The sequence below is a fragment of the Neomonachus schauinslandi genome, chromosome 9 (assembly GCF_002201575.2).
Source record: "Neomonachus schauinslandi chromosome 9, ASM220157v2, whole genome shotgun sequence".
Lineage (NCBI taxonomy): Eukaryota > Metazoa > Chordata > Mammalia > Carnivora > Phocidae > Neomonachus > Neomonachus schauinslandi.
In genome coordinates, this window is record NC_058411.1 from 39222015 (window position 1) to 39237177 (window position 15163).

The 15163-nt window shown below is 36.8% G+C and overlaps 1 protein-coding gene across 1 annotated transcript in view; it reads right to left on the reverse strand.

Annotated features, from left to right (window-relative positions):
- The window catches only part of PCNX4 (pecanex 4), a 40696-nt gene extending 31600 nt beyond the window's left edge, over positions 1 to 9096 (reverse strand). Inside the window, exon 1 of the mRNA XM_044917930.1 lies at positions 8995 to 9096. The gene's annotated coding sequence lies outside the window, so the exon portion shown is untranslated. The remainder of the gene's footprint in view (positions 1 to 8994) is intronic.
- Between the last annotated feature and the right edge of the window lie 6067 nt (positions 9097 to 15163).

Here is a 15163-nt window from a genome sequence, read left to right on the forward strand (position 1 = left end):
ATCTTCATAAAGCAAGACACAAAGGCCAATGAAATAGAGAACCTAGAAATAAATCCTCATATGTATGGTAAAATATTTGACAAGGGTACCAAGACCATTCAATGGGGAAAGGATGGTCTTTGCAATAAATGGTGCCAGAAAAACTGAGTATCCATATGCAAAAGAATGAAATTAGACCCTTAACATCAAACACAAAAATTAACTCAAAATGTCTAAGGTAAGACCTAAAACAATAAAGCTCTTAGAAGAAAACACAGGACAAAAGCTTCCAATACTGGATTTGGCAGTGACTTCTTGGATATGACACCAAAGGTACAAGGGTTACAAAAGGAAAACAGACAAATTAGACTTCATGAAAATTTAAAAATTGTGTGCATCAAAGACACTATCAACAGAGTGAAAAGGCAACTCACAGAATAGGAGAAAATATCTGCATATCGTATATCTATCTGATAAGGGATCGCTATCCATAATATACAGAGAACTCCTAAGACTTAACAACCAAACAAACAATTCAAAAATTGGCAAAGGACTCGAATAGACATTTGTCCAAAGAAGATATACAAATGGCAATAAACACATGAAAAGATGTTCAACACCACTAATCATTAGAGAAATGCAAATCAAAACTGTAACAAAATACCACTTCACACCTATGTGGATGGCTACTATCAAAAAAACAGAAAACAACAAGTATTGGTGAGGATGTGGAAAACTGGAACCCTTGTGCACTGTTGGTGGAAATATCAAATGGTATAGCTGTGTGGAAAACAGTATGGTGATTCCTCAAAAAATTAAAAATCAGATTACTGTATGATCTAGGTTTTTTTATCTCTGGCTATACACCCCAAAGAACTGAAAGCAGGGTATCAAAGATATTTGTAATTCATGTTCACAACAACATTATTTACAATAACTAAAACATGGAAGCAACCCAAATGTCCACCAAAGGATGTATGGATAAACAAAATGTGGTATATGCATACAATGGATACTTTTTCAACCTTAAAAAGGAAGGAAATCCTGCAATATGCTATAACATGGATGAACCTTAAAGAACTTATGTTAAGCAAAATAACTCAGTCACAATAAGACAAATATGCATAATTTCACTAAGACAAGGTACTTAGAGTTGTCAAAATCATAGAAAGTTGAATGGTGGTTGCCATGGGCTGAGGAAAGAGAATGGGAGTTACTGCTTAATGGGCATAACGTTTCACAAGATGAAAAGAGTCACAGGGATGAATGATGGTGTTGACTGCACAATAATGTGAATGTATTTAATACCACTGAACTATATGCTTAAAAATGGTTAAGATAGTAAACATTATATGTATTTTACCATACATGCATAAATTTAAAGCCATCTTAAGTCTTTCTTTTCTTTTTTTCCCTCCCTTCCTCCCCCTCCCTCCTTCCCTCCCTTCCTTCCTGTTCTTTCTTCAGTTTAAAACAGTCTTCCTATAGGTCAGTTCTACCCAACCAATATCAGTCCTAGAGAGAGCTTCCAGGCATCACGAAAGGTTTGGGGGTCACCATTAAGAATTACTACCTTAGAGCATCTCTTGTTACACTGTTAGGGTAAACACTTACCATTTTTTGTCTTCCGGCTATTGGTCTTAGTTCTACACAGAACAAGTCATAGGTTTTACTGAACATGACAGCCCTGCAAGTACTGTGTATTTTACATAGAACGTTTTTTTTTATGTGTAATTTTTTTTTTTTAAGATTTTATTTATTTATTTGACAAAGAGAGAGAGTTAGTGAGAGCAGGAACACAAGTGGGGGAGTAGGAGAGGGAGAAGCAGGCTTCCCGCCGAGCAGGGAGCCCAACGCGGGGCTCGATCCCAGGACCCTGGGATCATGACCTGAGCCGAAGGCAGACGCTGAACGACTGAGCCACCCAGGCGCCCCGTACATAGAACATTTTGATACCTCTTCAAATTACCAAATAATCTCTAGAATTCTCAGCCCCATGCCTTGCAAAAACATCCTGCCCTTTTCCTTATGGTGCTTCTGCTCATGCCCTCTCCTTTGCCGAGGATGTCCTTTCTTCCCTTTCCTAATTGGTATTCTTGGTCAACTTTCAAGATTGAGTCTAATTCTTTCTGAAAATTCCCAGAACACTCTCTTCTCTCTGCATATCAAACATTGCTTGTTCAAACTACTCATCTTGTAACATTAATCAACATAGGGCATTTCTTGTATTGTTCACCTCTTCACGTGTTATTTTTTTTCATATGTATGTCTTTTCTCTACCAATAAGTTATTTGTGGGCAGGGGCCAAATCTTGAGACATTTCCAATTCTCCGTAATATTTAGTAAAATACCTTGGCATAGAGAGGAATATAATACATTAATGGTAGAGCTTAAATAAGATGATTAAAATTAAAAGAAAACATTAAACGCTGCTGTTTAAAAGGGAAGTTGGGAGTATTTACTGTTTTTGAAAACCTCTTCCTGCATATCCTGCCCCAGTCAAAACAGTAAACTCATAAACTCTTTATTCTTAGTTTTTAAATGTTTAGAAAATATCTTAAATTTTTTTAAATATGGAATAAATAACAGCATTTATTGATAGTATTATTGGCTCAGAGAAGACTTTTGCCTAGAGCAGTATGTCCCAAAGCAAAACAGGAACAGGATGGGCCTGAGGAAGAAACATGGCTGGGTTTCTGTAACAGAAAAGGAAATGATTAGAGAATTTTAACAAGTCAGAAATCCAACTTTAATTTGCTCCCTGCATTATGCTACATTTTAACTTCCTTCACTATCAGGAAAGAGAAGCTAGTTCATACTAGGAGAGAAAAGCAGAGATAAAATAGCAGGTACAAGAGTCAAAATGAGGCAAGAGTAATCGAAAAAAGAAGTGAAAGCACATCGAGAAGTATGAAAAGAATGTTCATACTTGAATTCCCTCAAGATACCTTAGAAGTATGTGGGAGGACACTTAGATGGTGATTTGAATTATTTTAATGTGATATTAAAAGAAAGGCTGAAGGATACAGAATTATTTGCCTTATATAATGTTTCTTAAAAGGGGATCCATGGTCAAAGAAGTTTGAGAAATAACCCACTAGACTGTCACCTTGAAGAGTCACAGTGGCTATCAGCAAACTGAAGACTTTGAGACATCTTTGAAGTTAAAAAAACACCACCACTGCAAACCTGCTTAAAATGTATCATTTGAATTTTCCAAACTTACTTGAACAGGGAGCCCATCTTTCCCACATACCTAGTAACAGTTCATGTATATAGTGTTCTATTTAAACTACTTTGAGAAATACTGGCCTGAGCTTCAATTACAATTTTAAAAATTTATCTAAGCCAAGGAGAATTAAAAAGATACACCAATCAAGTAGGAATGTCATAAACAAAGATACACAAGGAAAAAGATTATGAGGGCAAGCTGACAAGTAGCAAGAATATCAGATTCCTGAAAAGGTTATTTCTAGTATGGGTATTTTCTAACATTTTAAGGATAAAAGAAATTGTAGCACAGATACTAGAAATTCATTAAAGCAAAAATTATGATAAACTGGTACTGTGTGATTTTTAATTTAATTACAGATCCTGGAATATTTAAAAAATATTTTCTTTATAGGAAGCAACACTTAACATTTATACAGAAAGACCTTCTAAATCCTAATCTGGATTACTAGAAGAGAAAATAAAATCAGAATAATTAAAACTCAGTTCCTGAATGAGATTTTGGCATACATTCTCAGAGATAATTCCCAAACAGACTGATGCACTTATATGGCTGCTGCCTCCAACATGGTAAAATGAAAAATGTCTCAAGGCTTAGGAAAAGAAAAATGCTGTGAAAAGAAAGGTTAAGGGATAAAGATGGCATCACAACACTGATTTTGGCCATATGTTTTCTTTGTATGCTACTCTGAAAGTGGGCCAACAAAGTAGCCATAGAAACACTGCTTTGTTTGGAATTTGAGCCATGTTTCTTATGCATTATTCAGAAGGGTGAGAAACAGATCAATTTGATGATGTACCAGGAAGGAATTCTTAGTTTTCAACTTTAACTCAGGAATCAGGCAAGATATCAACCTGAAAAATCCCTTAAAAACAAAACAAAACAAAACAAAAGATAACAAAAAGTAGCAGGTTGGGGGGATCACAATAAATTTACAGTCTTCTTAGTTTGGCAAACAGAATTCTTAAAAACAGAAGTTTAGCCAATTGTCTGATTTTTATTTAGTGAAGTTTACTTGTTTTTAACCTATCATATTATTTTTATTAATTGGTTAATTTCATTCATTGAACCTACACTTTTTTCTTTTCTGTTAGATTCATATTTTTTTATAAGAACACTTAACACAAATTTTTAAGCATATAATACAGTATTGTCAAGTAGCAATACAATGTTGTACTGTAGATCTCTAGAACTTATTCATCTTGTACAACTAAAGATTTATATAGCAAATCTTCCTCCTGTTTCTTTCTCACCCAAGCTCCTGGCAACCTTCATTCTACCCTGTTTCTGTAAGTCTGACAATTTTAGACACCTCATACAAGTAGAATCACACAGTATTTGTCCTTTTCCTGACTGGCTTATTTCACTTAGCATGTCTTCAAGGCTTATCCACGTGATCACAAATGGCAGGACTTGCTTCCCTTTTAGGGCTAAATAATATTCCATTGCGTGTATATAACACATTTTCTTTATCTATTCATCTGTTGACAGACACTGGGTTGCTTCTGCTCTTTGGCTATGGTGAATAATGCTGCAATGAACACAGGAGGGCAAATACCTCTTCAAGATTCTGATTTCAATTCTTTTGGATAAATACCCTTAAGTGGGATTGCTGGATCATATGGTAGCTCTATTTTTAATTTTTTGAGGACCTTCCACACTGTTCTCCATAGCAAATGCAACATTTTGCATCCTATTAACACTTTACATGGGTCCTAATTTTTCCACATCCTTGCGAACATTTGTTATTTTTCTTTCTTTTTTTTCTAATAGCTATCCTAACAGGTATAAGGTGACATTGAATCCACACATATTTATTGGACACTTCAGCACTGTGCCTCAACTGTATTTTTGTTATACTTTCAGGAAACTTACTATCTCCTATTTGTCAAATTTTATTAAATCTTTGCTCTCATATTTTTAATTTGTAAGAGTACACCTTTAACCCCTAGATATTCCTTTTTATAGAATCCTATTATTATTTCATTAGCATGGTCTATCTTTCTGAGAATATTCACTACACATACGTGTGTATACATGCAGATAAATGTCATTTAATTTCTTTGTAAATTGCCTTTTTGGGTCCTTTGTCTCTTTTTCTTTTAAAGTGTTCACGTCTCTTATTAATTTGAAAGGACTTTTTACATATGAAGGATATTAGCTCTGACATATGTTATAATCTTTTTTTCTCCCCCTATGTTAACTTGCTCTTGAAGCACTGTTAGAAGATGCTGGTGAAGATTAAAGAGTTCATTCTGACAGCTGTTAATATAGACAAATGTGTTAACCTTCCTTTCATAGAGAAATAGCTAAATGAAAATTTAGTACTTTCCACACATTTAAGCTTTTGAATACCCATGATGTACTAGGTAATGGTAATAAGGCTGATCCAAAGAAGTTTATAATCCAGTGGGATACAGATTATTTCCCTCTCAAATAATTATTACTGGTAAAAACTCCGAAATTATTTTAATTCTCATTATCAAGAGAATAAACGATACACAAAGTTAGTCTATAAATAACATAAAATTATTAAACAAAATTAACTTGTCAAGAAAAAGTAATTCCTGCTTGTTTAAAAAATGTCTACACAAACTCTGTCAGTAATATATAGAATGTCCTCATCCATGTTCCTAAAAAGTATTTTTAAAAATTTGAAAGGAAATATACTGAAGTTCTACTTTTCACACCTTTACTAATTTGGAAAACAAAAAACTTCAGGTCTGGAAAAGAAACAAAATGGCTTACACCTGAGTACTCAAAAAACATGCTATGACACAACTTTATTCTCATTTACCCTGGATAAAATGACCTGTTCCTGTCAGAGCAGTTCTAACAAAAAAGCATCTATGGACTTTTTTGATAGCCAAGTGCTAACTGTTGAGGATATTAGCAGGAATCTAGAGATGCAAAGATAGCCAACCCTATAATTCTGAAAATACTCTATGAATCCTAACTAAATGCCATACCAGTGACAAACAACTAAATTCTTGAAGAACCTTTTGAAAGACATTGAGTGCTAAAACATGAAAAACATATTTCATGTTATAGTTTATCAATTATGTAGTAAGCAGTCTCTTCTACCCACCAATAAAAGGAAAATCTACTCAAGCACCTAAAAAGAGTCTTAAAGTGAAAGAACAAGCACAATAACATCTCTTTGATCTACAAAATGGTATTTATTCAAATTCAAGATTTTAGGAGGGTCTTTGAATCTAAGAGTTTTCTGTATATTCACAGGAATTGGTTTGTAGAGAAAACTGACTGGATGGAAAGGCTAAGTAGATAGCTCAAAGGATCTATTTAGTGCAGATACTGGGAAAGCTTCATAGGTAGAATGATGAGTTGTCAGTTCTATGATTCACCCTTCTCAAATGTACAACACTAGAATATGAATTATTAACATTCCATTACTTTTGGAAAAATAAGATGGTAGAAAATAGCCAAAAGTCACATCAGCGCCTCACAAATATGCAGCAGGCCCAGCTAACACTTCTCTTCCAATCTACATTTCCCACACTGCATACATCTTACCAATTATAAATTCAAAGCAATTAACAAGTTTTTCTTTCAAAATCAAGTATCAGGTGAATGAAGTCTACCATTCACATGAATTACCAGAAATAAACCAACTTACTTTACAGAAAAGAAAACTGAGAACCAGTGAAATTAAGTGACTTAACCAACACACCATGTCAGTTGGTGGCTGACTGAGTTTTTCAATCATACCAAGCCACTGCCAAATGAAAGGGAATTTTATTTTTGAGGCTAGAAAAATAGAAGGATAATTTGGGAGAGTTTTCAGGGAAAAGTGGGCCTGAGAGGAATCTCCAAAATGTCAAATGGGAAACTTTTGTTAGCTAAGCCAGCATGAGGGCACTGGCATGTAGGACTCCTTGATAAGAGATAAAGAAACACAAATGGGAAAGTGTCTAGAAGAAAAGGTTCTCACCATCAAGAAAATGAAAACAACACTCAGAATGGGAAAAAATTTTTGCAAATCATATATATGATAAGGGATTTACATCCAGAATATATAAAGAACTCTTACAACTCAATAGTGAAAAAAACAAATAAGCCAATTTAAAGGATTAAAATAGACATTTCTCCAAAGATAATTTACAAATTGCTAATAATCACACAAGACAATGCCCCACATCATTACTCACTCATTAGAAAAATGCAAACCAAAACCACAACGAGATATCACTTCAAATCCACTTGACTGGTTATCAAAATAGTATTGGTGAGATTGTGGAGAAAACCGAACCCCCAAGTTGTAAGGCAAAATGGTGCAGCTGCTTTCAAAAACAGTCTGGCAGTTCCTAAAAAGGCTAAACATAAAGTTACCATATGACCTAGCAATTCTATTCCTGGGTATTTACCTAAGAGAAATGAGAACATAAGTCTACACAAAAATTTGTACACAAACATTCATTGCAGAAATATTAATAGCCAAGAAGTGAAAACACCCAAAATGTCCATCAACAGATGAAATAAAATGTGGTATATCCATACGATGGAATATTATTAGGCTATAAACAAGAATGAAGTACTGACATATGCTACAACATGGATGAAACTTGTATGCTTCCATTTATATGAAATGTCCAGAACATGCAAATCTATAAAGACAGAAAACAGTTTAATGTTTGCCTAAGGCTGGTGGGGATAGTGACAAGGGTGGGAGGGAGTAATTCCTAAAGGATAAAGGGCTTTTTAAAGGGGTGATGAAATGTTCTAAAATTGACCATAGTAATAGTTGCACAATTCTGTGAATATACTAAAAACCACTGTACACTTTTTAAAATCTTTAATACATTTTTAAAAATTTTAAATGTAAATTCCAGTTAGTTACATACAGTGTATTAGTTTCAGTTGTTGAATTGTACACTTTTAATGAGTGAACTGTATGGAATGTGAACTCCATTTCAACAAAGTTCTTACAAAGGAAAAAGAAACAGAAAAGTTCCCTAACCCGGTACTGTCTGTTAATAACTAGTAGGAAGTTTAAGAGTGGCTGACAAATGTCGCAGTTAAATTACTAAAATGGCAATATCTGGTCATGAGTCTGGCTCTGGATGCTATAAGGGTTTGGAGATCTGACATGGGTGGTAGTGGACACTCAATAATATAAAGGATGGTCTTTGCCCTAATTGTAAGAGTGATTCACACACACACACAACAAGAATCCACCTAATATTATATATCGCTGAATAAAAGAGAAATGATTGGTAAAGAGCAGATAATCATTTCACAGATTTGATAAATAACCTCTGATGTTGTAGATTCATTGATGTAAACATCGGTCCTTGACAGTCGTGAAAAGAGGCAGCAGATGGGGGGCGCGGGGGAAGAGTTATTCATGTTCAGGGGCCAGAAGTTGACCAAGTTGGGGCAAACGCGGTTTAGTTCGAGGTAAGGAAAGAGTACAGTACTGTCTAAGGGATGCAATTTGTACACTTTATTGGGGTAACAAGGACATCACTAAATCAAGACTCAATGGACCGTTTTCCATTTCGCAAGTGTCCCTTAGAAACAAAATGCTGTAACTCAACAAGCTAAATCAGTCTTTTGAAAGAAAGTTAAAGTCACATTGGATTGATTCCTCTAGCCACTGAGTTCACCTTCCGTCTAAAGTGCAATAATCGCACTTGAAGGTTTTATAACGAAGAACGAGAAATCTGTGGCAATTAAAACTGCCAGAACAACGTGGCTCTGCATAGGCTTTGAAATTTAGGTGACCAAGACGTCCCCAGGTGGGTGTCGGGGAAGGAACGTACCTCGAGTCACCCGAGGAAAGAGGCGATGCGAAGGAATCCCGGGAACTGCATTTTTGCAGGTAAACCCGGGTTGGGCGATCCCGCCCGGAGGCTGCCTGCGACCCGAATGCAGAAGCAGAGAAGCTCTAGTGGCCAGGTAACCGGCTCACCGCGATCGCGCCTGAGCCTTCTCCGCGTTTCCATGGCTAACGTCAACTCTAGCGGGCGCCACCGCCGCTGAACCGAGACCTCGCTCGGGGGCGGTTCGGGCGCTCGACTCGCCCCGCCCCTCAGCTTGTGCTCGCCCTGGGGCGCTTCCCCACCCGCCCGCTAGGCGAGGCGGAGGTGGGGAAGAGGCGCGCTTCGTTCACTCCAGGCGTGGGCCCACGCTCCCCTGATTAGGGGTCGTGGGAGTCTCTCCCGCTCTGGGCTCGCTTTGGGCCTCCACCGAGGCGAGGGGAGAGGATCTCAGCAAGCTCTGAACTTTCACCCAGGGCCGCGCCCCTACGCAAGAGCGCCGTTTCCCTGGTGACGTGACGTGTCCAAGGGAGTGGGTAGTGCTTTCTGGCAGATTGACGTGCGGCCGCCATTTCGCGAGCTTTGGCTTGAGGGTGGTCTGACTGCAGCCTCAGGCGTGTAGTGTGACTCCAACCGCTCGCCGTCTCGCAAGTTCCGTTAACTGTATCAGCACTTTGGCCATCACCACCCAGCACACCCACGGTAATAAATGCTTTTAAGTAACACTTCATACATCCTCTTCGGCTTGGAAGATTTGGAACTGAATATACGTGCTAGCTATTGCCCTTTATTGCATATTTTTTCTCCCAGAGGAGATTTTTAAATGCAAGGAACCACAATGTCCATCATTGAATCATGCTACTAAGAAGGTATCTGTTTATTAATAAAATAAGGCAAAGTCCACGTATCCTAATTGGGAGGAAAAAAAAAAAAACCCGTAGCGGACTGTTAATACTTAGAGGCAATTTAAGGTCGGGGAATCTCTGCAGGATGGCCACGGAGTCCCAGTTTTGCTAGTTTAAAGTTAGACGCCCACCGCCTCCATTTTCCATGAAGTTTGATTTCTTCCTCATGTTCTGGACATCTTTCAGATTGCTAGTTGGAAGTCCACAAGGCGGCCCCTTAGAGCGTTAAATTGGTAATTGGTCTCAAATGATTTAGAGGCTATTTAAGGGAACTCCGAAGCCAATTTGTCAGTATTTTGTGTCAGGTACTTGTGTTTCCCTAAGTGATTGACACTCTAGCAATTCTGCATACTTGGGCCTCCTGAGTGTTCAAGGACTGTCTTATTTGGATCTCCTTACCTCAAGACTATAAATGCGGCCTTTTTTGTTTTCTGGCTTTACTGGAATTGATGGCTTAGTTCTTAAACATCTAGGTTTTCAGGCCATAATAGGAAAAATTTTTGTGTGTTAATATTAAAAGAAATCCAAAGCTTAGATAGATAGATAAATGCTACTCTATTCAGAGGGAAAATGTAGTTTATTAAGTATGTGGAAGAAAACCTCGTGCAGAGTTTCAATGACGTACATATACTTCGAAGACACAATTAGTGGGTAAACCTTTCATAGTTCGGTCTGATGGGGAAATGGACTTAATGTTTCCCATACTTTGGGGGAAGACATAACCTTAGTCGTCATGGGTCAGGGTACCACATTAAGCATCTTTGAGGCATCTGCAATTGCTAGGAAGTCAGTGTAGTGTGGTTAAGAGTTGAGGCTCTGGAGTCAGGAAGTCCTAAGTTGTTGGAACCCTGACATCACAGCTCACTACCTGTGTGATACAGGGGTTACCTAATCTTCCTGGTGCTCAGTTTCCAAATCTTATAAAATAGGGTTAATAATGGAGACAAAATTTATCCTGCAGGGAGTTGGGTAGATTGGGTTAAATAACTGTAGATCGCTTAGTTAGGCACAGCTTAAGTGCTTAGAATGAGCTATTCTCTTCATGTAGAGAGGCTGTATTTTTGTCACCCTAAACGTATAATTCAATCAGAATTAATATTTTTGTTGTTGTAATACCTGCTGTAGATATTTGGTTGTTAAATTTTTCTTTTTTTCCAGTATGTTTGTTACTTTGCACTTGGAATAAAATTAGTAAAGCTTATGGTACAAGGCCTTTGGCTACTTGTACATAAAAAGTATTCATTCAGGGGGCGCCTGGGTGGCTCAGTCGTTAAGCGTCTGCCTTCGGCTCAGGTCACGATCCCAGGGTCCTGGGATGGAGCCCTGCATCGGGCTCCCTGCTCCACGGGAAGCCTGCTTCTCCCTCTCCCACTCCCCCTGCTTGTGCTCTCTCTCTCGCTGTGTCTCTCTCTGTCAAATAAATAAATAAAATCTTTAAAAAAAAAAAAGTATTCATTCAGTATTTATTGAAATAGTAGATGATGTTTGCCAGGAACCACACCTATTTGCTGCAGATACAAAGTCAAATAACACATGATCCCTATCATCAAGGAATTTACCAAAATATAATGAGACATAAGTAATTACAGAGTATGTGATAAAGAGGCACTGGAGCCATAGAAACACAGAAGTGGGACATAGGAGTCATTCTAGGGAAATTCAGGATGGCTGCAACAGAGGTATAAAAAATAAGTACAAGTTAGCTGGATGAAGATGCAGGAGAAGAGGTATTCCAGAATGGAGACCATAATTCATTCATTTAGCAAATATTTAGAGCATAAGTCAGATACCTATGAGCCTTATTTAATTTTAACCTTACGGAGGTAGATTATTGTTATTCTCATTTCAAATACAAGGAATCTGGAGCTTCAGAAAAGTAAAACAAATGAGATTTGGAAATGAGCCTATATCTGTATGTCTTCAAGATCCACATTTTTTCTGTTAACCCTGCTGATTGACATAAAGTGAAACATTACCAAAAATCTGGAGCTGCTTCTTTAGCCAGAGAAAATGTTTACCCAGCCATTATCACGGCATACATGTTTTTGTGTAATGGTTTTGCCCATTTTCAAGTTAGTCCTCTTGCCAAAAAGTAAAAAAACAAAAGAAGCCAGTTATAAAATCCTCACTCTGCCCCATTGCCCACAGGCCACTGACTAGAGGGCTCTGAAAATAATAGAGAGCTGCAGCACGGGGTAAGATGATTTAAAGTGGAAAAGTGGCTTCAGGGAATTTGAAAGCTGAACTTCCAGGGCAAGGCAATAGAAAAGCTAAAATTTGTAAAGCTTTGGATTAGGGTGGGGAATGGGTGGGGGTGAGGAGACCAAAGAAAAAGATGAGCTAAGTTTCAAAAGATGAGCTGTGTGACCACAAAGTTTGAGGTACCCTTAAAATAAGCATAGGAGGAAGAATAGGTTTGGAAAGATAAACCACTTTGAGACATTATGTGTTTTAAGGGCTTGTGGGGTATGTCCAGTTGCAGATATAGGATTGGACCTTGGGAGAGACAGGTCAAGACATAGAGATTTGGAAGTATTCTACATTTAAAAAAAAATTATTTGAAATCATGAGATTAAAAGAGAATGCCAGGGTTTGGATATTGGTAAACATGAAGAAAACCGTTGGGAGAGAAAAAAGGGACTATAAAATGAGATGATCAGTTTTTTACATGGCTTGTTGAAATTGATCTAATTTCTTTATGTCACAAAATGTATGCATATAAATGTATATAAAGACCATATGAATGGGCATGTGGTGGGTAGCAACTTTAGTATGTTCACAGGTATATGGGTTGGGTGACATTGAGTTACGAGGACATTAAAGACAGGGAGTAGGGTATTATGGTAAGTGAAATAAGTCAGAGAAAGACAAATACCACATGATTTCACTTATATGTGAAATATGTGAAACAGACCGATAAATACAGAGAACAAATTGATGGTTGCCAGAGGGGAGGGGGATGACAGGATGGGCAAAATGGGTGAAAGATAGTGAGAGATTTAGGCTTCCAATTAGGGAATGAATAAGTCACAGGGATAAAAGGTACAGCGTAGGGAATATAGTCAGTGGTATTGTTATAAGGTAGTATGGTGACAGGTGGTAGCTGCACTTATAGTGAGCATAGTATAACTTATAAACTTGTCCAGTCTCTTTGTTGTACACCTGAAACTAATGTAACATTGTGTATCAACTATACTTCAATAAAATAAAGACAAGGAGTGACCAGTTGCTAATTATGAAGTTTCACATTGAAACTTCCTTTAATATAAAAAAAAAATTTCATACTAGGTAAACATAAGTAGGACTATAAAATAAACGACGTATAATGTAATCATAGCTTGCCATTAATTAGTTTTAAACTTTGTTGTAATATATATTTTAAATTACAATTCTGAAAAGTTTTTTTCTTTTTTTAAAGATTTTATTCATTTATTTGACAGAGAGAGAGCACAAGTAGGCAGAGGCAGCAGGCAGAGGGAGAGGGAGAAGCAGGCTCTCCGCTGAGCAGGGAGCCTGACTCAGGGCTCAATCCCAGGACCTTGGGATAATGACCTGAGCCGAAGGCAGCTGCTTAACCGACAACCACCCAGGCGCCCCTACAATTCCAAAAAGTTTATATTAATTTCTGATGAGTGTAGGGTGAAAAGGGTAGAATTTCTCAGATTTTGGTTTTAAGAATTTTTAATTTTCTTGTGTAGTTCTTAAATTTCATTATTATTTCACATCAATAACTTCACAGATTAGATTTTTAATTTTAGGAGTGTTTTAGTTAATATTATTTTAGAAAGTTGTCACCACTGGAAACTTATTTTAGGTATTTGTTTAGAAAGAGCATAGTATAGGCGCCTGGGTGGCTCAGTTGGTTAAGCATCCACCTTAGGCTCAGGTCATGACCCCAGGGTCCTGGGATCAAGCCCCACGTCGGGCTCCCTGGTCCTTGGAGAGCCTGCTTCTCCCTCTCCCTCTGCCTGCTGCTCTGTCTCTCTGTGTCTCTGTCAAATAAACAAATAAAATCTTAAAACTAAAATAAAATAAAAAAATAAAAGAGCACAGTAGAATTATTGATAGAATGAAAATCACTAAATTAGAATATTTAAAATTATGTTAAATTTTGTAAGAGTTTGTGAGTGTAACCTTCACTGAAAGATCAAACTCTAAATATCCACATGCATATTCACAATTTGACTCTTTACAAAAATTAAGGTACACATAGATCTGCATTACTTACAACAGTTCCCCCTTATTTTGGCACACGTAAATAAGAGCTGACTGTGCAGATGAGATTTCATAGTCTTTATTCCCAGTGTCCTACACTAAGGTTGGGACATAAATTAACATCTTCTATTGAAACTGTTACCAAGGATATGTCTTAGTAATACTAATTTGTAAAGCTAGAGCTGAAGTTTTTAGATGTCCTTTTCTGGCATTTACCTGCTAACTTCTTTATTTATAAATGTACCAACTGTTTAGGATCATGTGAACATAGTATTTACTTTCCTTTAGAATGAATATATAAGGAAGTGCAATGAACAAATTGCCTGATAAAATTTTTGTTTGAAATTGTAATTGAATGTGTGTGGGGGGGGTAAGGTAGAGAGGGAGTTTAGTGTAATTTGTCTGAAGGTAGAGGAAAGTTTATATATCCTCTCAAAATCTTTCCAGATTCAAGATACTATTGCTGTTGAATGGAAAAGTCCTGGTTAGAATGGTTAGAATGACTTCCTACAGCTTACATTGTGATGCCCTCTTTAGGTTAATATATTTAAAAATACGAAAACTGGAGGTTATTCACAGATAAATATGTAAGGGAAATTAAACCACATTTAGCAAACAAAACAAAACAAAACACAAAAACCTTATACATAAACTATATCAACAACAAAATTTATACATAAAATATAAATAACAATATCAACAATAATTGATGTTGGTGGGATAGTAGATTGCAGGTACACTTTGAAACTTAGCTTGGCTCTGCAGTTCCCTTTGACAGAGAAATTTCATCTCTAGAAATATACTTTACAGATATCCCACCTTTACAGATTTCTCACCTAAGTATGCAACGATATTTGTGCAAAGATTTACTTACAATGTAGCAAAACACAAAACATTCTTCAATAGACAGCAGGTTAAATAAGTTAGGTAAGTAAGGAATATCTATGTGTATTGCTATGCAAACATGTCTAAAGTAAAAAATTTAAAATTTACAATTTGTATAATTTAAAAATGTTAAAACCTAGATGTATGCATGAGCATGCTTTATATAT